The sequence below is a fragment of the Protopterus annectens genome, chromosome 9.part0, assembly GCF_019279795.1.
Source record: "Protopterus annectens isolate FY-2018-M chromosome 9.part0, PAN1.0, whole genome shotgun sequence".
Classification (NCBI taxonomy): domain Eukaryota; kingdom Metazoa; phylum Chordata; order Ceratodontiformes; family Protopteridae; genus Protopterus; species Protopterus annectens.
In genome coordinates, this window is record NC_056743.1 from 496,389,134 (window position 1) to 496,414,565 (window position 25,432).

The window sequence follows — 25,432 nt, forward strand, 5'->3', positions numbered from 1 at the left end:
TTTGATTTAATCTTTTTTGCTATTGCTAATACAGACATGAAAACCCGGGTACTCTACATTTAAAAGTGATATAGGTCAATAAGAAGAACATAGAGCAGGGTCCTTATCTGATTTTAAAATGGGTGGGATAAAAGAATATCTCCATGACAGAGGGATATTAGATGAACTCTTAACTTCTTCAAAAGCATTTAATATTTTTTTTTAAATACTATGAGGTAAAAGTTCATTTAAGCTCAGGAATTATCCCATCCATACCTGCTGCTGAGTTTTAAGATTTTTAATTTGGTCTTTTAATTCCTTAAAGGAAAAAGACTTATCGACCTTGCTTTTCTGTTCTTTTGATAGTTTATTTTGTATGTTTTCTTTTAAAAGACTATGCAATAAGTTGATGTTACTCATTGACTTTGTTTTATTCATTTTTTCATCATATTTGCTAAAACATTTTCATATATCTTTTAGATCTACAGCTTTACTAGCTTTTCCCTTCTTTATAAACAATCTAGATATGGTTTACTTTATTTGTGTTTTTTGTTTCAATAGCTATTCTATGAAGGCTTCTGGGGCTTATTGAATATGACTGTAATGTTCTAGATTAATGGAAATATTTGTATGTAAGATTTCTAAATGTTTCTGATTTAGATTTTTCAACTGTGAACTTGCAGCTTTATTTATTTATTTATTTATTTATTTGCAGTTGGTTTACCAGGATAGTCCATTGGGCCAAAAGAACCCGTTTTCAATGGAGTCCTGGGGAGAAAAGCTCCAGCACATAAAAACTGAGTTACATTCACAAGATAGCTAACTATTATTAAATTATACAAGTAGTGGGTAAAACATTTAGTTCAAAAGTCAAGAAGTATTCAAAAATACAATAAATGAATATTAATGTGATGTACGTGAGCTGAGACAATAAGGTGATAACATAGCAGAGTTGTGTTGGAGAAGGAGCACAACATTACATTACAGTGTAATTATTCAGAAGGAAACAAGCTTTGTTAGGTAAAGTTGAGCCTGAATGCATACAGGAGGTAGGATGACATATATTTATGAGGGTGGGAGCAAGAACAATCCCATTGGGACCTAAGATGTGAGTGAAGAGATTTTTTGAATAGGTAGTGATTAGAGGTGGTACGGATGGATGGTGGGAGTGAGTTCCAGAGACGGAAAGGTTAGAGGATAATAAGTGTTTACCTGGGGGGTGAGATGGTTTATGGACTTCTAGTAGGTTTTGATTGTTGGACCTTAAGACTCTATTTGGAAGGTGCATTTTGAAGGCAGAAGACAGAGAGGGACAAAGAGAGGGTTGAAAATAAGCTTATGAGCTAAAGTCAGCTGTATATAGTTAAGATGATTAGGTAGTTCGAGCCAATTTAGTTTTGGAGAGAGGAACAGTGGTGGGTGGAGGACCTATGGCTATTAGCGAATTTGGCAATTTTGTTATAACAGGAGGAAAGCTGGCTTTTTAGAGAGGACTGAAGATTAGTCAGTAATGGAGCACCGTAGAAGAGAGGGAATGAGAAAGGAGGAAGCGAGAGTGGATTTGGAGGAACTAGTAAGATACTGATTTTGACGGTAGAGCATACCTAGTTTTGATGAGTTTTCTTAATATTTAGTTGTAGATGGGAGTTGAATTTAAGTTGATTGTCAATTAGAACACCTAGTAGCTTGGTTTCAGATACCAGTTCAAGGGTGAGTTGTTTTGGCTGGTAATTGAGAAAGAGTTTGTGTCAAAGAAGTAGATTTGGAGGGTAAATACCATTAGTTTTGTTTTGGAGGTGTTGAGTGCCAAGTGATTTATTTTCATCCAATGCTCAGTAATTGAGAAAGCTTCCTGAGTCAGTTTTGGAGAAGAGGGGGAGGTGGCAGAGCAGATAATTGTAGAATCGTCTGCATATTGGATGATGTTTGCAAGTGGGATGGATTTGTGGAAGTCATTTATAAATATATTAAAGAGGATAGGACCAAGAATAGATCCTTGGGGAACTCCAGTGGGGTAGTAAGGAAAGAGGAAGTGGCCTTTTCCATATTACAGCTTGGTGTCTGTTTGATAAATAACTGGAGAACCAATTTATGGAGGTGGGAGAAAGGTTAAGTTCTGATAGTTTGGATAGGAGCAGGCTATGTGAAATAGTATCGAAGGCCTTGGAGAGGTCTAGTAGTAAGGTGGAAACAATGTGGCGGAGTCGCGTGCTCTATTAACAGTCTCAAGAAAGGACAGGAGGGCTGTCATGGTGCTATGATTTGGCCTGAATCCGTGTTGTGTAGGGGTTAAAAGGTTGTTATCTATGAGGTGTGGTAGGAGTTGAAGCTGGATACACTTTTCCAGGATTTTAGATATAGGGAGAGGATAGCAATAGGGCGGAAGTTATTGATATTGCAATTGTTGCCTCCTTTATGGAGGGATGATGAAGGCTTGCTTCCATAGTAGAGGTACTGTACATTCATGGATGGAGCGGTTGATTAGAATGCTGATGGGATAGGCAATTGCTTCCTTGGCTATACTTAGGAAATAAGAGGGAATGTTGTCTGGAGCGTTGGTGCATGGCTTTAGTTTCTGAAGGAGTTTCTTTATGGTGGAAGTGGGGATAGGTTTAAATGAGAATAGAGAAACGTTGGGAGAGAGAGAACTTGAGGAAGATACGGGTGAAGTGGGGTTTAGAGAAGTGGAAGAGGTGGAAGATCGACAGTGAGAAGATGGGAATGTGGTGGAAGTGGTGATGACGGAGGGTTATTTGCAGGAGAGATTAGGGGTGTATTAGGTGAAGAGGAGGGGTGTGTGAAGGAGGATGTAAGTTTGCTAATAGAATCGATGAAAAATGAGTTGAACTGTGTAGCTAGATCTAGGTCTGGGCTATTTGGGTCTGGAGTTGGGGTGTGTGGTTTACTGGGGTTTAGGAGGGTGGAGATCCCCTTCCAGAATTTTTGTGGGTTAGTTTTATTGTTGTTTTGGAGTGTAAAGAAGTATTTTTGTCTGTCGGAGATTATGAGCTTTTTTACTTTATTTCGAAGGGTTTTGTAAGCAATATGTTGTTCTGGGGTCTTATTTCTCAGATAGAGTCTCCAGGCTTTGTTTCTAAGGTGCATGGTAGATAGTGTGGTTTTGGTTAACCATGGGGCAGAGTTTGTTTTTATTCTTTTTGTTCTTATAGGGGCTTGGTAATCGAGTATTTCTAAGAAGGTAAGGTTAAAGTGAGCAACTGCGTCTTCTAAAGGTAGTGTCTTTAGAATGTTCCAATTTACTGCTTTTAGAGAATATATGAAGGTTGATGGGTTAAAATTTTTGTCATTACGGTAGTGATGATATTATGGAGTGTAAGAGATGCAAGGGAGGCGAAGTGAAAATTGGCAAGTGATCACTAAGAGGGTCGGGAAGAGTACCACTGTCAGAGAAATAGTGGGGATGTGACACTAGAATCCAGTCAAGGATGGTGCCACAAGAGGGTTTGGTGATGGGTGTGTAATAGTATTGATTAGTTGGGAAAACTTAAATAGGTTGATATTAAGAGGGTTGTTTGAAGACTGGATGGAGGCCCAGTTGATATTTACGTCCCTAAGATTATGGTTTCATTGCTGATATTGTTAGAGAGCCATGAGAGGATGTTTTCAAGTGTGGAAATATTATCCCTGGGGAATGTAAAGGGATGCTAAACAGATGTATTTGTGCTTGTTGACTTGTAGGAGAGTGAGGAGTATTTCAGCATTATTAAATTTAGGAGTAGGTTTATCATAGGGGTAACTAGCAAGGAAGAAGAATATAGGAGAGCAACTCCCACCTTTCTGGGTCCTGTCTTTTCGAATGATTGAGTAGCTAGGTGGAGTAATTTCAGAATCTTTTATAGATGGTTTTAACCATGTTTCTGAAATAGATAGTATGTCAGGTTTGTTATACATGAGCCATGCATGGAGGGTAGGGACTTTGTTGACAATACTTTGTGAGTTTAGAGAAGTAAAATATATTGGCCTGTGTGAGGAGGAAGAGGTGGAGGGGCCAGGGTTGGGATGGATGTCACCAGATAAAAGGCTGGTGATGAGATGAAAGATTGGGTTAAAAAGGTGATTGAGTAGAGTAAAGAAATGATTAGGATCTGTACTGGTGATCAGAGGGTCATTAGGTACTATGGGGATAGGGTTCCTTAGAGAGGGGAAAACTTTGAAAGAGAATGTTAGAAGTTGTGTTATTGGGTATAGGTGGGGAGAAATAGGAGAGTGAAAGGGTGAGAGGGGAGTTTAGGTGGTAGGTTGTATGATAAAGTTGTGAATGGAACGAAGTAGGAGGTTGGGTAAGGTAATAAAGATATGATAGTTTAATAGATAGTAATAGTAACATAGAGATGGATGGGGGATTTAAAGGCATGACTGTAAGTAACTTGGTGTTAGGTGTTAAGGTTGTGTTATCTATGTTGTATGTTTATTGTGTAGTGGATAAAGAGAGTATTGCAGTGTACAATAGAGTAAAAAGCAGTAGGAGTAGTGCTAGGGGTGAGAGTTAGAAATGAAGTGTAATATTATAGGTTAGCTGTAGGTGTGGTTACAATTGGATGATAGGCTGATAGGGGGTGTGTTTAGGGGGTTGTGTGTGATTGGTGTAGGGAGGAAGTGGGAGTGGTAATAAGAGGGATATAGCTAGATGCACTAGGTGGAATTTGGGGGCAGGGTAGGGGAGCGGAGTGAGCCACTTGAGACAAGGAGTCCTGAATCCAAGAAGACAATCAGTGAGAAAAGAGAGACAAGAGAGGTGAGTGTAGAGGTGGAAAGTATAACAGGGAGGTGAGAGGCTTAACAGTGGGAGATATAGGATGCTTAGAGGGGTGGATAAAGATATTAGACCCTTAGGGCACAGTAAAACTATTAAGACACAGGGATTAACTAGAGCTAGGAATCTAGTAAAGGTGTGCTAGTACGAGAAGAGCTATAGTGAAGAACAGAAGGTGTAGCTAGTAAGATATAAAGGGAGAGAGTGAGGGTATAAGTTAGACAGCAAGTAAAGAGGCGCCACCTAGTGGGCAGAGACCTGAATTACAGAGTATGCCACAGCTGAGGTATTGCCAGGCTGAAGGGGAATGAGGAGATGGAGGAGAGGAACCAGTATAGATTTGGACTAGCAGGATAAAAAAATGGAAAATAGAGTGAGAAATAGGCTAGAAGTGGGGATATGACAGACTGCTATGGGAGGATTGGCTGCTGCCGTGCCACACTCGAGAGGCTCACCTAACCTGGCAGAGTAGTTAAGTATTATTATGGATACAGTCTTAAGTTAACTCTAGCAAACATACTTTCTGTTTCAGTGTTCCAGGGTGTACTCTCAGGGAGCTGGTAGGTGAACTACTTTACACTGAAAGTGATACCATGTGTATCAAGGCAGGGCAGTTTCAGGCAGTCAGGGTTAGAACTAGGAACTCAGAGCTGCAATGTATAGAGAGAGAGAGAGAGAAACAGGTCATGAGGGAAGCAATATAATAGCTAGACAACACAGGCTAACCTTTAAATAGCCAATATTAGTATATCAAAACCCAGCAGGAAAGACATAGTATGCAACACAGGTAAAATATTTATATAGTGATCTTACTATATGCAAACTTAATGAAAAACAATAGCGTATGTGGCAAATATACAGTGATAGAACATCAGGCAGATTCTAGTAAAGGATAGCACAAATTGTTAGGTCCCATAGGTTGAGCAGCTGGCAGATAAATGTGAAGCGGCCAAAATAATAGAATGCCAGCTGTGTTCCTTTCTGCTAAAGCAATAAAAGTATAAGATATACTTTACATATTTTAACAATAAAGTGTAGTTAAAAGACGGAATTATAAATAAAGACTAAGGATGTGAGTAGAAAGCGTTATAGTAGTGTGAATAGGTTATTATTGCCAGACAGTGGATTTCGATAGAAAAAATTAGCGTGGCCAAGATTACAACTATTTAAAGAGTAAAACATACACATTATGCATTCCTGGTAAGTATTAAGAGAAATTATGTTGGTAGTATAAATTATAGGCTGCCTTTAACTGGTGATACTAAAGAAAGAAATAAATGCCCGTTTGCGGAAGGACCATGTGCAGTACGCTGATGGGAGATCATCAATTACATTATGGAGCACACTATGCGCTACTATAATCAAATCAAATATCTTACACTATGTGCAGTTATAGATAATTAATGATGTTAACAGATGAAGGCGAAGGGAAGACCTATTAGCGTGGGCAAAAGAAATCACAATATGGAGCGCACTGTACGCTATTGTTAAACAAGAACCAAGTACCTCAAACAATATGCAGTTCTAGGCAGTGATTAAGTTTACTATGCAGGCAATCAGGTAAAGGCTGCTATGAAACACATAATACTGAATAAAGCAAGCCTAACGCTAACGGATATAGCAATCTTAACAGTCTTTAAAAGCAGCCAGGTTATGGGAGAACACACTACAATTTAAGCGTACAACAACTAAAGCAGATAAAAATAAAGCATATTGGTAACAAGTCAAGCAATTGTAGGTTTAAAGCAACCAGGTAAACATTAAAGCACACATTCAATTCAAGAGAACATAAACATATCAAAACCAGGTAACATAATATATAATATGAAGTTAGGATAACTTACTGCAGGTGAGGGTGCCTGAGCAAGGTGGACAGCAACCAGGTCTGAGTGGAAAAGATGGCGTCTGCTAAAGAGGGGTATATTTATAAGGTGGGGGAGGTTGTGGGGGAAGGGGGAAGGGGAGGGGAGATAAGTGTAGGAGGTAAATTGCAGAACCCGTGAGATAGGCAAGGTATGTGCACAGTATAGGGGGGAGGAGTTTAAGTCAGATGAAGAGCACAGAGTGAGTAGAGATACAATAGGAGGCCAACAGCATACAGAGTTCAGGGGGAAATAAATAGGTAGGTATTAACTGGAGAGTCATGTAGAGAAGAAAGAACAAGGAGGCATGAGGAGAAGAAAGGACAAGGAGTCCTGAATCCAAGAAGACAATCAGTGAGAAAAGAGAGACAAGAGAGGTGAGTGTAGAGGTGGAAAGTATAACAGGGAGGTGAGAGGCTTAACAGTGGGAGATATAGGAAGCTTAGAGGGGTGGATAAAGATATTGGGTTTAATGTTTAATCTTAATTTATCAATTTTAGCTTTGAGAGGATTTTGCTTTTTATCCCATTCCTTTAATTTACAAATATACAAGTTCTTTACTTTACCATATAAGTAAGCTTTTAACATGTTCCATAGAATGGCATCAGTGACATAACTATTATTGTGAAATTCCATAAATTGATATACCTCTTTTAATAGCCATTCATTAAAGCCTTTTATTTTAGCTACATATGACAGTTGTCTGTCCAAGAAATTAAATTGTTTGGACTTAAAGTTAATTTAAATGTAATAACATTGTGGTCAGATAAGTAACATGAAACTATTAGTACTTCCTATATTTTGGAGTATAATGCATTGGATACAGTACTTTATCAATACTGGTTTGAGTCCCAAATCTAAAAGAATAGTGAGTATATTTTAAAGAACTATCTAATTTTAAATCGGATGCATCTCTCATATACATTGTATTAATATAATGATTTAAATGTTTTGCTACTGAAGATAGCCTGATTTATTTAACATGTGTAGTATCTTTGTCTGATAGGATGCAGTTCAAATCACCAGCTGTCAACATTTCTCCTTTAGAGTATTGTGTTATAATATCTAAGCATTTCTTAACTATTTTAGAACCAATCCCAGGGATTCAATAGGTATTTATAAGTTATAGTATTTTTGATCAATTTCTATTACCACCAATTCCAGCATACCATTCTTGTCAGAATGGGAATCCACTATTCTAGATAGACCTGTTATTTTTATTCCCAGAGAATAAGAACACCTCTTCTTTTTGAATCAAACTCAGAGACAATTAAAACTGAATATTTTTTAACAAAAAACTACTTAAATCTTAAGTTAATAAATGAGTTTCCTGTAGAAAAACAATGTTTGCTTTATGTTGAGGTAAATACTTATTTTAATTACCCCTTTTTAAATGGTTATTTAACCAATTTATATTTAATGAAAGGTATTCATATGCTGCCATCTATTGGAACAATATGTATTGAAATTACTATGAAATTATTTAGTAAATTAAGCATTATGCTAACAGAACACCAACTTGTTATGGGTAAACACAATAAGGATGATGTAAAAAATTAAATTCAGAATTAAAAACATTTTTAACCTCCAACACGGAATAAAATATTCCAGGCTTGATGAAAATTTTATACAAGCCACTTACTACTGACACTATAACACAACCAGTCACATTATAACTACTACTACTATGTACATAAACTGAAATTTTCTAAATACATATTTTATACTTTAAGAAGATATGACATTTCTAGAAAACAAACCAAAAAACTACACAAGGTTAATATATAATAAGACCTATAAAATAGAACAACTTTAAATAACCATTTATAATAATTAGCATTAATTATACATACCATTTATTTATATATTAACTATCATACTGAAGATATGTTTAGACCATTTGTAATACTTGAAGTATTTATTTGATTTATGAAACTCTCTGTAATGAGTAAATAATGTCTTTTTAAGATACGTGTGCCTGTAATTTAACCAGAATAACACTCGTATCCTAAATGTACAACACTGTATAACAAAGAGATTACATGTAGTAATTACACTTTGTAAAAAGGTTATGAGCCAGTACCTATATTAACATTTTGCCTATGTAAATGACTTGCCTTTCTACCATATTCACTACAAAAACCTCATAACTGATTACAACTTCTCATTTCATCTTTCACACAGACCAGAAGCGTGTGAAAACAGCCTGCATAGATTTTGGCTATTTACATTCATATTCTTTAACTAACAAGGCTGAATTATAAAGCAGACTGCTAAGGTCTGTATTCTATGCAGAAATATGTTATCTTAATGAAATTGTATGTGTTTTTCCACTATTCCTTATATAAAACACATCTGAGTCTTCTCACTAATAACATGGCACTACAGCTTTATCTAGTAATAACAAATGCTTCAACTAGGAATAATACTGATTAAAAACTTCAGAATTACATTAAAAAGTGTACCAGCTACAGGGGGAATAAGACATTCAGTAGTAATGCTGAAAACATTTAACACAAATTTCCACTAAATTATTAGGTCAGACCTTAGGTCAGCCAGAGTGAACCACAGCAAGGGAATAAAAACAGCAAAAAGGGCATATGGTCAGAAGATCCAGAGCCACTTCAGCAACCTCAAAGACTCAAGGTAACTGTTGCAAGCATACAATCCATCACAGACTACAGGCCAATGTCAGGACAGTATGATGCCAATATTCACTTCATCAACAAGCACAACATATTCAATAGGTTTGAGGAAAGAAATAACAACTCTAATGAAAGCCCCTACAAATCAAATGGATGAAGTATTCTGCCTCAGCTCTGCTGAGGTCAGAAGAATCCTGCACATGGTAAATCCAAGGAAGGTGGCTGGACCTGAAAATATCTTCGGAACGGGTGTTCTGAGAATGCCATGACCAACTAACACAAGTTCTTATAGATATCTACAATATCTCATTAAGTCATGCTGTCATACCCAAATGCTTCAAAACTACAACCATAATACCTGGAATGCCGGCTTGCTGGAAAACGGCAATAAAGGTTCCGCAGATCCTCTGATTTCCACCACAATCACTTTTAATGCTTAAATAGCAACACTACACAAATGGTCCACATGAAGTACACACATAACACAAAAAACAGTCGATGTTAAGCGCTTTCATCTGCCGATTGCAGACTTCCTCAGAACATTACATTTAAAAAATGACCCTAGTATTTAAACTATATTTGGCGCCAAAACAACTCAAATGATTTAAAGGCACATACATAAATATATTGCACATCTCTCAATAGTTAAAAATGTATAAGTATAATTGATATATGTAAGTAAGAATTGCTTGTGGATAATCATACAACAATTTCAGACTTCTCCATAATTATAAAGCTTGCAATTGATAATTCTAATTTAAATAAATATTATAAAATCATTAAATATATCCATATATAAAACCTATCTATTAACTACATGAATACATTTTACAATAATGCTATAAATATAATTAATATAATAAAATATAATAAAATATGTAATAATTTTATAATAAATAATCTAAATAAATAATGATATGAAATACATTAGTAATGGATATCACCTTCAAATTCCTAACAACTTATGTAAAGCTATCATTCACATTTTTAGGAAAGGTTTAATGCTTATAAAGTCATTAAGTCCTGGTGTTCTTGTGGCGTCTGTTAGTATCTGCCACTTACTCTCTTTACAGGCTAATTTGTTTTTCCAATCTCCTCCTATTGGATTCAAATATTCCTGATCTATGATTGTGAATGTAAATGAATGTTGTTCTCCTGCCTCTTTGATGTGTCTATACAGAGCATTCTTCTGATCTTTAATTTTAATTCTATAATAATGTTCGTAAATCCGCTTTTTTAATTGTCTCTCAGTCTTTCCTATGTAGAAGGCTGGGCAGGATTTACATATGGCTAAGTACACCACCTGTTTTGTATGACAGCATCCTCCCCTACTCTTAATTTTTGTATGGTTCACATCTTCTAACTTTATATAAGTTGTAGTATTGATATATTGACATTGTTTACAATTTCCACATTTTCTAGTAGATACATCTGTGTTCTTTTTATTCTTTCCTTGACTACCTGTCTTCTCTAATAATTTCTTTATGTTGGGGGCTGTCCTATATACAATTGTCGGTTTACAACCCAACTTATCTCTAGTAGCTTCTGTAACAGTAATGATATCCCAATATCTCACCACTATCTCCTTAATGTAATTGACATATGGTGAATATGTCAACACACATACTCTTCCTTCCTTGAATATGTTTTCAGTAAGATTTTTTTGTGTAACCTCGTGTCTACCCATTAAGGGTATATATTTTTTATTCCATTCTGAGCTGACATATTTGATAGTATCTTCCAATAATTCTATCGGATAACCTCTATCCTTAAATAATTTATAAATAAAAGTCATCTCACTTTCCATATCTGTTTTAGTTGATGACATTCTGGCTCCCCTTATACATTGGCCCTTGACAATATTTTTGAAAATATGTCTAGGGTGATTACTGCTGAAATATATGTAGTCATTGGAAAATGTTCCTTTTCTGTGCACCTTAGATGCGTACCCATCATCCAACTTGTATATAAATGTGTCCAAATACGGAATACCACTTTCACTAATATTGTACGTGAACTTTAAAAACTCTGTGGTGTTATTGATGTATTCCATAAATTTCAATATATCTTCCTTTTCACCTTTCCATAAAATGAAGATATCGTCTAAAAACCTAGCATAAAACATTATATTGTCCTTGTATATACTATTAAATACATAAGTGTTCTCCCATTCTAGCATAACTAAATTGGCAAATATGGGTGCACAGGATGCACCCATTGCCACTCCTTTATTCTGTCTAAATATCTCACCTTCATATGATATATAGTTATGGTCTAGAATCAATGACATCATGTCTAAAATAAGTACAATTTTGTCCCAACTTAAGTCAGAATATGTTCTCAAGCTGTTACAAAAATAATCTAAACCTTCTTCTTTCGGTATACATGAGAACAAGTCACAGACATCTATCGTCACAAAATAATATTCTATATTACACACCTGTGGTGTTAGTTTACTTAAGAAGTCCCATGAGTCTATCATCAAATGTGGTATATTTTTGTATATATTTTTGACCCATCTGTCTATAGTATAGCCCATGTTAAAAGTTTTCGATTTCGAACCTGAAATAATGGGTCTGAAGGGTGGTTGGAGTATTGATTTATGAGTCTTGGGGATACCCACAATGTGTGCCATCATAGGATATTCTATCCGTATGAAATCATACACTTCCTTGGTAATTCTATTGTCCAATAGGTACTCTTCTATGAATAAGTCTATACGCCTATATCCTATATTTGCTTGATTCAAGGATATAACTTCATAATTACCAGATTCGTATAAGATTTTGTGTATAGCAGCTTTGTATTCATGTTTCGGATATATTACCACCCCTCCCCCTTTGTCTGGTCTCATTATTCTAATGTCAGAATTCTTCATTAGTTTATTCAAACATTCTCTCTCTTCTATACTTAAATTGTCCTTTTCTACATTGCACTGTTGTTTATTCCTTATAACATTCCTATTGAATTTATAAATGTCATTGCAAACCATATTCTCATAGTGACTGACGATAGGGTTACTTATGGGAATGTAACTACTCTTTTTCTTTAACATCCCTTCTACATGGGGTCTATCTTGTTCACTTGCATTGAATTGTAAAGCTAAATTCAGCTTTCTGCAGAATAACTTGACATCTTTAATGCTTTCGACTAGTTTGAAACTAGAATTGGGTATAAATTTCATGCCTTTAGCTAACAATGTATAAAATTCCTCTTTAACTATAAAATCTGAATAATTATATACGTTAAAACCGTTAAAAGTGCTCATGATCTGTATACTATTTGAGTTCTCTATTTTATCTATTACATTATTATCTGGAGACTCTCTGTCATAGTCACTCGTGACTTCCTTTTTCCTAAACACGTTATCCACTGCTTCATCTTCTTCTAAAATTTCTTGTTGAATTTGTTGTAATGGTATGGGTTTTTTCTGTATGTGGGATGAAATCTTCCCCCCTGAAAATTTTCTTTATTTTCATCTCTCATTTCTCTCTCACTGTACTTCCTATCTATGTGTGTGGACTTCCTTTCTAATGGCCATATGTATGCTTTATTGGCCCTATATACTTCCACATCCCTATCTAACTTGCCATGTTTTCTTTCAAATACACTTTGTGCCTGTTTGTCAGCAAGATAGAATTGTTTATTGTATAGTTCCTTCCATGTATCAAATTCATTATGTAGTAATATACTGTGATTAATAATTTCTACTTCATGAATGAGAGTTGATATTTTCTCATCATTATGTTGTATTAATAAATTCATATATTTTATCCCAAATTCATCAAACAAATTATTAAATTCAAACTTAACTTGATCATTATATATCAATCCCATAGGTAGTTTAAAAAATCTAATTCCCTTAGGGACAACTTGAATATTTATACATTTATTTAGATATGCATTGTCTACCTTTAAATTCCTTATAAGTGTTAACTTTTTGCCAAAATTAAAAATCATTTCTTTCAAAGAATTACTGTTATTTACCACTTGAGGGCGTGGTGTTTGATATACTGTGTTAAAATCATAATCATTATTTATAAATTGATTAAAAACATCATTCACATTAGTAACTTCTTTGTTTCTACTGCCCTTCTTATTTAGTGTCTCATTTACAAATATGGGCTTATTAGGGCTTGAAACAGTTTTTTTGTTAAAAGTACCTTTAGTTGTGCCCATTTCTTTATTTCCTGCTGTCGCATACGTTTTGAGCACTGTATGTGCCTTGGGTATAGCCCCTTTCCTCTCTATGTCCAAACGATCATGCAGCATGCTGAAATCAAAAGTAAAGTCTTTGTCTGGGGATAAAACGTATTTATCTTCAGTTTGTACCATCTCCAAAGACTCTCTGTGAGTGTCCGATAAACAGTTTACTGGACTAGGCTGTCCGTTTGGTATATCTGTGTCAGAACTCGTACCCACAGTTAATACTATTTCTTTTTTAGAGCAGCAATGCATATTAGCGTTATGCTGATTTACCTGCTCCAAATGTTTATCAAACGCTGGTTTATTCATTTCCATTAAGCTTTGAAACATATCAGAGAGTTTCCTCATCTCGGCATGTAGACCCGTAACTTCCGCTCGTAACTGTGACAGTTCGTTCACCTCAGGGCTTGTCTGCGTGTCCTCACCGATACCAGCCATGCCTGCAACTGCAACAAGGAAAACCAATGTAGTATGAAGCAACTCAATACTCTGGAACGCCGGCTTGCTGGAAAACGGCAATAAAGGTTCCGCAGATCCTCTGATTTCCACCACAATCACTTTTAATGCTTAAATAGCAACACTACACAAATGGTCCACATGAAGTACACACATAACACAAAAAACAGTCGATGTTAAGCGCTTTCATCTGCCGATTGCAGACTTCCTCAGAACATTACATTTAAAAAATGACCCTAGTATTTAAACTATATTTGGTGCCAAAACAACTCAAATGATTTAAAGGCACATACATAAATATATTGCACATCTCTCAATAGTTAAAAATGTATAAGTATAATTGATATTTGTAAGTAAGAATTGCTTGTGGATAATCATACAACAATTTCAGACTTCTCCATAATTATAAAGCTTGCAATTGATAATTCTAATTTAAATAATTATTATAAAATCATTAAATATATCCATATATAAAACCTATCTATTAACTACATGAATACATTTTACAATAATGCTATAAATATAATTAATATAATAAAATATAATAAAATATGTAATAATTTTATAATAAATAATCTAAATAAATAATGATATGAAATACATTAGTAATGGATATCACCTTCAAATTCCTAACAACTTATATAAAGCTATCATTCACATTTTTAGGAAAGGTTTAATGCTTGTAAAGTCATTAAGTCCTGGTGTTCTTGTGGCGTCTGTTAGTATCTGCCACTTACTCTCTTTACAGGCTAATTTGTTTTTCCAATCTCCTCCTATTGGATTCAAATATTCCTGATCTATGATTGTAAATGTAAATGAATGTTGTTCTCCTGCCTCTTTGATGTGTCTGTACAGAGCATTCTTCTGATCTTTAATTTTAATTCTATAATAATGTTTGTAAATCCGCTAATACCTATACTTAAGAAGTCCCAACTGTTAACTCTAAATGACTACCACCCCATAGCACTCACTTAGTAATGAAGTGCTTTGAGAGGCTGGTCAACCATATAAGATCCAACCTTCTGCTCCACAGACGATGCTATATCAATGACTTATCCATTGCTCTCCTGGAAAACAAGAATTGTTGTGTGTGAATGTTATTCACAGACTTTAGCTCTGCCTTCAACATAGTGACCCCCCCAAGCATCTGATACGGAAACTTGACTGGAAATAAATACTCCCCTAGGCAATTGAATACTGGACTTCCTCATAGACAGACTACCGACAGTACATGCTGGCAATAACACCTCTGACAGCATCATTATGAAGACGGGGGTTCCTCAGGGCTGTGTTCTGAACCCTCATTTGTTCAATTTGTTGACTCAGGACTGCACCACCAAGCTTATCTTAGACCACATCATCAAGTTTGCAGACAACACAAGGACGTTAGTCAACTCATCATCTGGTGAGACAACCATCACCTCACACTAAATGTGAACAAGACCAAAGAGATGATTGTCGATTTCAGAAAAAGCCATAAAACACACTCTCCATTAAAAATCCATAATGAAATAGTGGAGGCAGTGGAAAGCATAACATTCCTGGGGGTACAAATCACAGATGACCTAACATGCAGCATTAATACTGCTGCCATTGTAAAGAAAGCACAGCAACACCTTCACTTCCTGCTAAAGATGAGGAAGGTAATCCCCCTCTTCAATCATTACTACCTTCTACAGAGACACCACAGAGAGCATACTAACCAACAGTATTGGAACATGGCGCAGTAACTGTTCCTCCTTAGACCAAAAGAACTTCCAGAAAGTGGTTAAGGTACCTGAGAAAATTGTTGGGATCATGCTCCCAGCTGCCCATGAAATACATCTGTCCCGGTGTCTCAGCAGGGCCAACAAGATAACCAGAGACACTACCTACCCTAACCATGGACTGCTCACCTATTTATCCTCTGGCAAGTCCTACCACAGTATGACAGCTTCTTCCCACAGGCTATTCGACTACTAAACTCACACTAATTCCACACCATGTTGATCTCCGAACTCTGGAAAAAATGTCTGCTGGAAAATTCCAATGACAGTACCTTATATTTTATGTGCAACAATGTTTCTTTGCAATAACTCCACTGAGATTTTTAAATTCATTTTTGTGCACTTACCAAAAGCTGTAAAGCAACTGTGTAATAATGACTACCATGAAAAAATGTCCTGTATGTGCAATTACTATGTATAGTAGTTAAAGCTGAAGTAAATAATTGTGTATCATGTCAGTAGTAGCTGTTGTACTGTAGATTGTCTTTATGTGGAAAAGCCTCCACCTTGGGATGGAGTAATGAAATTTCATTCAGCGATGCACAAGCTGTATAGTATGAATGACAATAAAGTTTACTTTGACTTTTAACTATTAATTGTACATTTGTGTATAGTGTTTGTGTGTACCCTTTGTGCATCATTTCACTTGTTCCCCCCATTCAATAATTAAACAGATGTTCCAGGGGTATATAGATGAAATAGGCCTTTCAGAAATCTAATGAATTATTATATTAAATTGCACTACTTACAGTTTGTCTTTAATACTGAGAAATATCATTTTAAAGGCTAGACCACTGAAAAAATCCATTTTAGCAATCCTTTTCTCTGTTCCTTTTCTGCGCCTGAGGAGTTAAAGGTCACGTTGCACTTACTCTTTGAATCAGGAGCTGTTCAGGAAGGATTCAGAGTGATGCAGACACACACAGAATCTTGAGGCAAACTGAAAACATTCTCTAAACTCTTCAGAAGTAATTCAGCAGGAAAATAGACTGAAAAGAAAGTCTTTAAATACAGAAGGCTCGTGGACACATTCTGCAAGCCACATTTTAACTGAAAAGACATTTATTTTTTTTAATATCAAATAAGCAGGGAACGTTATACAACCTTCCTATCATCGCTAGAAAGAAAAGGGGGTTTAACACTCATCAGTGCACACATTTCAACATCATCCCCTACTGTCAGTTGCACTATATGTAAATACTATTAAAAATTAAAACAATAAAAAGTTTTAAAATTCCCTTCTACACACACACATTTCCCAACGTCAAACCAGACTTATTCAATTAAAGTTACTCCATTACTAAATTATTATTAAAAAGGAAAGAGTGACAGGACATAAAAGAAAGGAAAAGGAATCAAAAATAAAAGAATTAAAATTCTTTGAGTATAGCATTTCCCTTTAGACTCATAATTTAGTTGAGTATGGTATGGCACTTAAGATTCATAATAGTCTAATTAAAATAAGCTTATTACTGTATACTTCACTCTCTGTACTAGACAAACTGCAATATTACAGTAACAGGGAGACTAATACTTTAGATGATTTCATTTAAAAGATATTTTAGGAACAGCCTCTTTTAAGACAAATAAAATATAAACAACAAGTAGTTTTATTTATCTCTGACCTTTTTTGTGCTTTTTTAATGACGAATCATTCTTTGTAGCCTGTCTTTTTAAAGATATACTCAGGTCAATATCATCAGCAAAGTTAAGTAAATTATTTTTCTGGATGAAGGAAATTGCATCTTTTAAGGAATCAAATGTTTTTTTTCCCCTCTGGCAAGAATAATCTTAGTTTTGCAGGATAGATTAGGTGAGTTTTTATTAAAGCTTTCTTCAGTGATTTTAACAGAGGAATACGGGCTTTTCTTTTCAAAACCACCAGAGAAGAATAACCATTGCCAAATTTAATGAAAGAATCATCAAGTTTTATGGGTGAAGCAGATCAGGTGGTTTTCAAAACTAGATTTGTTTTGACTAGAAATACATTTGACTATTATAGATCTTGGATCTGAATTTTTTTTTTTGCTTGGTGTCACTACAGGCAAAGATCTATGAACCCTCTCTATGCCAAATGATGATTACAGGCAGATTTAATGTTATAAGGGATCCAAGTGAATACAAAATCTACCATGTTATCTCCTTCTAGTTGCTCTGGGACTCCATAAATCTGGAAGTTTTTCCTCCTCACCCTATTCTCCATGTCAACAATTGTTTTTCCAAGAACTTGTTGTCTTGCTGAAGAATATCAATGTTATGTTCTTCTCTAAGTATGCTGTCTATGTCAGTGATAGAACCCTCCAAAGCAGATATCTGGAATTTCTGTTGTTTCACTACTTCCTTGATTAACTGAATCTGCTTTGTACAATCTTATTTTACTTTGTCCACCTTGGAGTCCAGTTTATCTAGTTTTAAGGATAGATCTTGTATACTACAAAGAATAGACTAACTCCTTCTTCACTGAATTTTCTTGTAAAACTACTTTAAAGTGGTTCATCTTCCTTTGGTAAATCTTTATCTTGAAGTTTGGACAGGAAAATAATTGAAATGTAAAATATTAAGTTTCAGACACAATATTCCAGCTCATTTGAATGGTTTTTGATGAAGATGACAATGTAATCCTGTCAAAAATGTACAGGAGAAGCAGAGCAAAATTCCTGTGCTACTAACTGCGTGCCATCTTGGCCATGCCTCCAGTTCTTTTGACATTCTTAACTCACCAACTTTTTACAACTCTCTGAATCCACTGGAAGTCTGAACAGGATAAATTTGATCACAGACATATGTCCTTAACTGACTTTTATTGAACTGAATTAATAATGGAGAATGGCTTGAAAACTCTCAGTAAATTATTAAAGCCTTTTCTTGGTGCAGTGAGTGCACACTAGTACACACACACACACACACACACACACACACATATATATATATATATATATATATATATATATAAAATGAGTATACTAACAGACACTATTAAGACATGGACTACTTGTAATTGCATAAAGTTATAAATTATATGTGTTTAATTTATATGGGGATTCACTTGCTGTCCTTGATGTTTTTCTCTGAATTATTACATTTCAATGCATTCTGGGGACAAATCCAAAAACCTCTGTAGCAGTCAAGACATTTATACAAAATAAAAAAGTTTATAAACTTGGTTATCAAACCAATAATCTAATTCTGATTTAAAACTTTATCAGCCTAGACAAAAATGTTCCAAAATACAAGTTACTCTGGGGGGGAAAAACTGTCTTCAAGGTGGTCTATGTGTATCATGCTACTTTTTTCTAAGCTGGTCATATTGTTATCCCTAAATATAGTCTCCACAGTAAATGCTAATGGACCATCCCTGAAGCATTTAACGGTGACCGTTAAAGATAGATACTAAGTAATCATTTCATTTGAAACTAACATTCACTTAGATGTGATGGAAAAGAACAAGCAATTGTGGGGTGTGCTGGAATTAAAAATATTACTACTTGTACATATATCTTTTTGTACTTTGTTTTAAACTGGTTGATAGTCTCTCATAATATTGTTAGAAAAGTAACACTGAACTGTTGAACTGTGAAGTATACATTGGTAAGACTATTTCTACTAAATGATAAGGCATATTCATTTTTATTTAGAAACACAAAATGGATGAAATGAGAGAAAACTATGCCAATAATTAGGGTGCAAAACTGTGACCAGTACTTGACACCAAACTTTTGTCATATATAAGGAAGGAAGGATATGATTCTGAAGGAGGGCAATTGTACTGGGAATTTATCAACATTAATATCTGTTATACAGAACACTGGAAATTGTTCTAGAACAACAAAAAAGAAGCTTAACAAGGAGCACTGCCAAATATTATGTTTGCAAGAGACAAGGTAAAAGTGAGGGATGGCAATAACTTGAAAAGTAACAGATTTTCTAATACTGTCATTGACCATAAACCTGGAGGAGGGGATGGAGAGTATTTTCATTGCAGACAGTTGCTAATGGGTGTGGAAGATGGATTTTTGTGACCCAAAATGATCCTAATTACTTCTCACAATTCCTTTTCAAGAATGGAAACATCTTCAGTCTAGTTCTCACTTTTCCAGTATGTCAGGGGAATATAACTTAATGTTAAAACCAGGCAGTGAGACTCAATGGTAAAAAAAGAAAGAATATCACACAAAAGCATAGCTAATAATCATAGAACAAATTGGTGTAGGTTGCTGGGGAGATGTCCAAAGAAATCCCAAACTCAAGGATATAAAAACAAAACATAGAACCAAGCAAGATAAACACACACTGCATAAACCTCCATGAATCTTATCAGAAGAATCCAATCCCTTCTGGTCCTCAATCAGTGATCTCCCTCACTCAGGTCATTCTACCCAGTCTACTACTTCTATCAACTCACAATCAGATAGCACAGTATCCCAATTCGGATTATACTTCATTCTAACAGTTACATACCTTACCAAAAAAAATCAAACTCTAAACCACCACTCCCTTCCCCACTAAGAAACCCCCAAATCTCATTATTTTTTCTACCCCATTCCTATAACCACTATCAGAAAATATCTTCTTCAGTAAAAACCTACAACCCTACCTCCAGATAATGTACCTCCTGAGTATACCTTGGATACCCTAACATACCCTGTGTTCATCCTAAAAAATGGGTCTGTCAAAGAGCATTATGTTCCAAAACCCTTGAAGAAATTCAACATTCTCCCTCTTCACAAAGGTGGCAATTTGATGGACCTCTCTAACTTTTGACTAATAGCTATACTATCTCTCCTCGCTAAAATAATAAAGAACTGTGTACATTCCCAAGTTCACAAATACTTCACTGATCATAACCTCCTATATCACTCGTAGCATGTTTTTGCCCATATCACAGTACCATCACAACTTTTCTCAGCTTCATAACTTGCATAAACCAAAATAGAAATCTGGGTAATCTAACTTCAAACTTTTCCTTACACTTCTCAGAAGTGTTTAACACAGTCTACCCCTAAAACGCTTATTGAAAAATAGCCCCTCATTTGACTTGGCTCATCATTAATCGATTGATCCACTAGCTGCCTCCCGTAAAGAGCTCAAACTGTAAAATTTTCCTCTTCCTTTCCTATCTTTATTGGAGTTACCCAAAGAACCATCCTTGCTTGGAATTTTGCTATTTAATATATTCATTAGTTTCTTCCATGCAGCAGCAAATATGCTACTAATATGCAATATGCAGATGACATAACACTCATCTGCACAGCAAAACAATCTAGACAAGCTCTAAATGCACGCCTAAGAATCCCTCAATATCAACTGAAACATGACAAGCTAATTCATAGCTCTTCCTGAACTCCACCCCAACAACAAATACTATTCACTTCCAGACCACTCTAAAGCCAAAAGAATGTATCTCTTCACCCTAACTTCATCAACCACCATCAGAACTATACGGATATTCCATACCAATCTTTTACGAGTTACAGTAGATGAAAACCTAAAGTCTGACCCTCCATATAAAAGAAATAGTAAAGAAAACTATATAGAATCTCTCCCTTCTTAACCAACTCATCACTGAAATATTGCTTCAACCTGCTTGATTCTCACTGTCCTCTGGGCCTCCCCCATACTCTACAACCAGCAAATCTTCTAGAAAACATACTAGGACAAAATCATACAATGTGTGACTAAACTTGCCTTAAAATTTCATTGTCATGCCCTAAAGCAACTCTTCATGCTAGAAGTACAACATACCCTAATCTTCTCACAACTAGCCATGACACAAAATCTCACTTGCAAACCCAATGTCCATCATTAAGTAATGCTATGCTCCCCAAACAGATCGTTGTGTTCCACTAATAAATGGTTTTGTCACATCACCCCCTCTGCTGGTCACTGCTTGTACTTCACATATGTTGCTAGACTAAGGAATATTATACCCACAAAGCTAAAACTAAACAATGCCAACAAACGGTTTAAATACTACCTTAAACAGTACCTTCCAGAATCCTGGCTGTGTCATTATTCCACTCCTAACTAACCTATTTCTAATCCCTTTGCATTGTGAACCTTTTCTATGTACTTCTAACGTCTTTGTGTTCTCTCACTTAAAGTGATGCCCTTCTTCCCTCCTATGCAGTCTAATATAGGCTACCATTTTCCTCTCAGTAATTTACACTTTACCTTCTATCTATATAATATAGGCTACTATCTTCCTGTCAATACTATGCATTTTACCCTCTTATACTACCTAATAGAGGCTTGTCTCATCTACTATGCCATCTCTTCTACTTACTATCCCCATCTACTCCCTCACTACCTGTCTATAGCTTTTCTTTTGCATTTATACTTCCTGACACACCCTATAAACTTTCCAGTAGCTTGCATGTTTCTATATACCTAAATATGAAATATATACTTCCATTCACTTTCAGTACCTGTCTTTAGCTCCTCACATGGTAAACTCATCTATCATTTAACAACTAGCACTCCTAACACTTCTTTTCAGTTCTAACTCTCGATAGTTGTCTCTTATTTCCAGTACACAATATTAAACTAGCCTATAGTCTCCACTGAATTTCACTGGTCATATACCACTTTAATTGCAATGCATACCTTTTCTGTTTCTGTATGTGCGCATCTGACAACCTTAACTCTTTCTGTAAAGTATTGGCACTCTACCTGTATACTATAATCCCTTATAGTATGCCTTCAAAAATCTATATGTGTAATTTACTTTATTTGTAACTTGCAACTTATGATCATCATCATCATTGTCTTTCCGGCTTTTCCCGGTTAGGGGTCGCCACAGCGGAACTCCGGTCCACTAATGATTGGCAGTAGATTTTTATGATGCCGAGTTGCCAGCCCGACACCCAACCTTCAGCGAAGGCACACCCATTCATGCATGTCTTTCGAAGGCCACTTGTCCATGGGGAGGACATGCAGACTCCACACAGAAGGCACTCCAGCCGAGAATCAAACAGGAGTACCGATTGCTGTGAGGCAACAATGCTACCACTGCACCACCACGGACCTGTAACCTATGATATTAGCTTTAAAAAACAATTGTATGTTCATAGGTTCATAAGTAGGTACTAGGCTATCGGCCCAAGGGCCTAAGTAAGCCTAGTCAACAAGGTTCCCTGGCTTACGCCACCCAAGAAAGATATTTTCCCGTGGCCCTGTCGAGCAGACCCACAGAAGTGATCCCTGGGGTGTATTTCCTATTTCCCATCCACTCATCAAGATTTTTCTTGAAGAGTGCTAATGAGGAACTTTGCTTGACATAGATGGGTAGCTTGTTCCAGAGTATGGGAAGTCTCTGGGACAGGAATCTATCCCTCCAGCATGTTCTGTTTATTGTGGTGACAAGGTTTTTGGTCCCTAGATAGTGTAGCTCAGAGGGATTGGGATTTCTTTAGATGTAGCATGTCCAACAGCTGTGGGTTTGACATAGCTTTATATGTTAGGCCGAGATCACCTCGGAGTAGGCAATATGCTACGGAGTAAAGCTGGAGTTTTTTGAGACAGTCAGTGTAGGACATCTGTTTGAGGCCAGTAATCCTCTTTTGAGGTACTTCTGTGTCCTTTCCAGCTGCTGCAGATGTCTTGTGAGATGCATTCCAAAAGGGGCACTGTACTCTATAATGGGTCTGATGAGTGTCGAGTAGAGGGGAACAGTGACCTCTTTTTCCTGGTTGAGAACCCTTTTGTGATGAGGTGTGCCATGTAGAAGGATTTCCTGACTACTGTGGTGATGTGATTATCAAAGGAGAGACTGCTATCTGCCTGGGTCCCAAGATCTTTTATCACACATTCGGCATTAATTAGACTGCTGTCTATGTTGTAATTCATGGGTACAGAGTTTTTGCCAAAAGGGATAACAATGCACTTTCTGGCATTGAGCTTGAGGCCATGGCTCTGACGCCAGGCATCTGTCTCAGTGAGGCCCTTCTGTCGGATGTCCACATCATTTGGGGATTCGACTATGGCTCCTAGTTTGCAGTCATCTATGAACTTTCTTAGCCAAAGGCCTTATGTGTTAGCCTGTACTTCAGAGAAGTAGATACCAAACAGGAGAGGTCCCAGGACTGAACCCTGTGGTACTCCACTTGTCACTGGTCTGAAGTCAGATTTGGAGTCTGCAACTTTTACAGTGTGGTTCTGTCAGTGAGCCAGTTGGCAACCCATCTTGTGATGTAGGGATTTATACCTAGTTTAGTGAGTTTAGCTATAATTCCAGAATGGGGGATGGTGTCAAAAGCCTTGGCTAGGTCAAGATAGGGTGTGTGAACAACCTTACTCTCGTCTACGGCTTTGGTTACTGCCTCATAGAAGTCAATCAGGCTCAGAAGGCATGATCTGCCTTTCATAAACCCGAACTGGGTGGGGTCTAGAGTTTGGAGGTTACCAATGCCTTTGTTTATGAGTTCCATGATGATACGTTCCATGGCCTTACAGACCAGGCTCGTCAAGCGGTGGTGGCTCCCCCTTTGTGGAGTGGGATAACTGTTGCTGTGCACCATTCAGTGGGCACAAAGTCTGATGTGAGGCTATGACTGAACATGGTGCTTAGGTGGGGAGCCAGTTTGTTCTGAAGTTCATGTAAAATGCAGCCTAGGATGTTGTCCGGTCACATGGATGCTGTGTTTTTGGCTTTAGAGTGTGCAGCATTTACTTGCATAGTTGTGATTACAGAGACTCTGCATTCTTCCTGTATATATATATATATATATATATATATATATATATATATATATATATATATATAGGCCCTTTAGGGGGTGAGAAGGGGGTAATGGTAGCACTGAATCTATCTGCCAGGATGTTGGCAATATCAGTTGGTTCTGTAATTTTCATGCCATTGTGCTGTAACAGAGCAGATCTGGGTGTTGCCATTGAGATTCTTGACATAGCTATATAATGCTTTGTGGTTATCCCTAGAATCAGTGGCAATTTTGTTTTTGTAGCTAGGTTTTGGAGGATCTTATAAGGTTTCTCAGCTTCTTACTGAGGCTGACCAGGGAGCTCCTCCACTCATGGGATTTTACTCTTTTGCAACAGTTTCTTCCTTCTGTTGTAGAGTTTGTTTATAGCAGCAGACCACCATATTGGCTTCCTTTTTTGGAGGATAGCATCTTGGTTCTGTTTGGGATACCATGATCCATGCACTTGTGTAAGTGCTTATAGAGTGCATTTGTGTAGGATTCAGCAGTCGTAACTGTATTGTCCATCTGCATGGGTGTTATGAAGTTCACCACTTCTGTCTTAAGAAGCATGAAGTCCACCTGTTTATTATTTTTTATATTCTACTACATACTGTTAAAATTGTTAATCCCTCTAGAGGGACACACCATACTTACTTATAATATCTGCTTGTTATTTGTGTTGCTTGGGATGCATGTTTTTATCTGTACAATTGGAGCTTTTCTCCCCTGTTAAAATTGTGCATTCCTCTTGAATGCCTAACCATTCTTACTTTGTAAAACCCTTAGCATGTATGTATGTTTTTGTCTGTATGTTTGGAGTTTTTCTCCATGGGCTTCCGCTGAAAATGGACATGCATCCAGTTGGACTATCCCAGTCAACACATGTAAAATAAATAAATAAAATAAAGTTGGCTTTGGAGAATTTTTTTACCATGGTTTCCTTAAGGAGGGGGGGGGGGCAGGATGTGGATATCTATGGTGATTAGCTTATGGTCGGATCTGACCAATGACGAACACCGGTCACTCATGTTGGTAATGACTAAGT